Here is a 3,366-nt window from a genome sequence, read left to right on the forward strand (position 1 = left end):
TTCATTGCCCGGGCGGTATGTTTGGGATCATTGTCATGTTGGAAGACCCAGCCACGTTTCATCTTCAATGCCCTTGCTGATGGAAGGAGGTTTGCACTCAAAATCTCATGATACATGGCCCCATTCATTCTGTCCTGTACATGGATCAGTCGTCCTGGTCCCTTTGCGGAGAAGCAGCCCCAAAGCATGATGTTGCCACCCCCATGCTTCACAGTAGGTATGGTGTTCTTTGGATGCAACTCAGCAACGACGAGTTGTGTTTCTACCAAACAGTTCTATTTTGGTTTCATCTGACCATATGACATTCTCCCAATCCTCTTCTGGATCATCCAAATGCTCTCTAGCAAACTTCAGATGGGCCCGGACATGTACTGGCTTAAGCAGGGGGACACATCTAGCACTGCAGGATCTGAGTCCCTGGCGGCATAGTGTGTTACTAATGGTAGCCTTTGTTACGTTGGTCCCAGCTCTCTGCAGGTCATTCACTAGGTCCCCCCGTGTGGTCCTGGGATTTTTGCTCACCGTTCTTATGATCATTCTGACCCCACGGGGTGATATCTTGCGTGGAGCCCCAGATCGAGGGAGATTATCAGTGGTCTTGTATGTCTTCCATTTTCTAATTATTGCTCCCACAGTTGATTTGTTCACACCAAGTTGCTTGCCTATTGCAGATTCAGTCTTCCTAGCCTGGTGCAGGTCTACAATTTTGTTTCTGGTGTCCTTCGACAGCTCTTTGGTCTTCACCATAGTGGAGTTTGGAGTGTGACTGTTTGAGGTTGTGGACAGGTGTCTTTTATACTGATAACAAGTTCAAACAGGTGCCATTGATACAGGTAATGAGTGCAGGACAGAGGAGCCTCTTAAAGAAGAAGGTACAGGTCTGTGAGAGCCAGAAATCTTGCTTGTTTGTAGGTGACCAAATACTTATTTTCCACCATAATTTGCAAATAAATTCTTTCCAAATCAGCCAATGTGATTGTCTGGATTTTTTTTCTCATTTTGTCTCTCATAGTTGAGGTCTACCTATGATGCCAATTACAGGCCTCTCTCATCTTTTTAAGTGGGAGAACTTGCACAATTGGTGGCTGACTAAATACTTTTTTGCCCCACTGTATATTTTTCTTCCATGTGGGTGTAGTTGTATAAATAGCCTCCTACATCCATAACATGGCAAGATGCAGTATTGGCTGATGCATTTGAGCCTCTAAGGCAAGAGCGAAACAAATCAACCAGTACTGAAGCATAATCATTATTTACATGCTGCATTTCATCATTTGTTTGTGAGTATGTGGAATTTTTATCTGTTTAATAAACAGCCTGCGTACTTCATGAGGCCGGAGAGTTTGGTCTTTTTGGTCTGCTAGCATTATCAGACCTGCCCAGTTCTTTCTGTAAACTGCAAAATGCCTTCCTCCTATGTTATGGTGATGTTCAAATGTCTCTTGTCCAAGTCAGGAGTGACAACTCGGCTCCACTCAAATCACCCTAGACAGAAAGTTTGTTACTGGCAGGATCACCAAAGAAAGAAAGAAAGCATGAAAAAAGAAAACTATTTTTTTTTAACACCACGGAGGTGTGAAAAAACAAAAGCCCATGAGTGAACAAAAACATGCAAGTGCAAAACACAAAGACAAAAAAGTGCACTTAGGGGTGTGCTTTAGTCCACCGCCTGAAGGAGTAGGACCTCTACCCTGGTCCCCCGGGGCGCAAGGCTCCTGACAGGGATAAAGGTTTTTCAACATGGTCCACCTAGCCAAATGGCCTGGCAGACCCCTTTCCTTGTGGCTAGCCAAAGCCGACCACCAAGTACAAGGTCAGGGAGCTCTCCCGAAGAGAGACCCCCCCCAGGAACAGGGGAGGAAGGAACCTAATGGACATGCATCCTCCCCCCTAGACTTCAGGGCAGGTCTGAGGACCCACACTCTCCATCCTAGTTAGAAAAAAAACACACACAAAGGTGAAAAGTGACAAAACAGTGGGGAGAAAAATAAATAAATAATTGTGCACTGGCTAGGTCCTGAGTCCCATAGCAAAAAAATTACCCTGGACTTAGCCAAAAGGCCTAGCCCTAAAAGGCGCAGTGCATAAAACGTGCTTAGAACAGTGACCATGTGCAGTTTTCACACTTGGGATCCTGCCCCCATATGTTACTAAGAGCAACCCTGAGGCGACCACTCTCAGGGGGCACTGCTCTGCACACTCTCTGCCTCCCTGGCCAGACAAGGTAGACCCATTCAAATCAGGAGGAACTGGGCTCCTCCAGTTTTCCCGGGGGAATTACTCTTGAGCCCCAACAGCCTATGGGAACCCCTGTTTCTCTTCCAGCTGGTACTAACCTTCAGAGCCCCCATCATACCAGCAGGGTTACTATACAGCCAGCCATCCTCCCCTAAAAGCAAGAATGACGGCGGAGCACCCCTATTGGACACTGATAAGAACAGATACTACACTTTATCTTAGCCAAAAGGTCAAGAAGTGAAAGAAAAAAATGAATTCTGCCATAACATCTAAGGTCTAGTGAACTGAAATATATTACATTTTTGTTCTTGAATTTAGATATTCCTTTAGAATTCTGTGTGAATTATGGGGAATGCTTGTGCTGCAGGATGTCCATGTGGTTCCCTTCCCATAAGAAAACTGCCCTGAAAATAAATACATATAACCAGTTTTAACCAGTTTGCACACTGAAAACAATAGGTGTCAATATACCTTTTGTACATAGCCAGTACTTTGTTTGCATATGTAAAGTGTTCACACACAAATGTGAATGAATGACATTCCTCCACAATAGCAGTGGTCTCAAATATACACAACACAAGTTGAAGCTCAGGGCAAAATTGATACCTGTGATAGAATAAAAAGCAGTAAAGCAGCCAGGAGGTTTATAAGGGCTTGTTCAAAAGGTCGGGTAGGGAGTGGTAGAAACATTCGGTTGAGCAGTAGTTATACCATCCAACATCCACCTACATAAACAAGGGCATCCAGCTGCTCAGGCCAGTGTGTATACCACTGTAAAATTTAAATTACATGTTACATTCGGAAGGGCGGTACCATCTGCAACTTTGCTATGCAGGCGGTTGCTGTGGTGGAAGTTAGCATTTTCAGGGTTAAAATATTTTGTCTCCTTACCACCGTGGAGGTTCTGCTGCACATGTGAATGATCCCTAACTTTCATTGACTGATAGTACTGATTAGAGCAGTGTGCAGGAGGCTCTCGTATAAGACATAAATATTTCATGTTTACTTCCATTGTATTTAGGCTCCATGTACACGGGACACTTCTGAATGATGGAAACTGACTGCTGGAAAACGTAGGTTAAAAAAAGTCTGTTTAGCCATGTTTGCATACCGCATTTTTGCAGGTTC

At 44.4% G+C, this 3,366-nt stretch overlaps 1 pseudogene; it reads right to left on the minus strand.

Moving 5' to 3' along the window:
* Positions 1 to 2,358: 2,358 nt before the first annotated feature.
* LOC149459752 (U2 spliceosomal RNA) lies at positions 2,359 to 2,480 on the minus strand (annotated as a pseudogene).
* Positions 2,481 to 3,366: the final 886 nt, after the last annotated feature.

This window comes from Staurois parvus, unplaced genomic scaffold, assembly GCF_062004578.1.
Source record: "Staurois parvus isolate SC_StPar_1 unplaced genomic scaffold, SC_StPar_1.0 ptg000249l, whole genome shotgun sequence".
NCBI lineage: Eukaryota > Metazoa > Chordata > Amphibia > Anura > Ranidae > Staurois > Staurois parvus.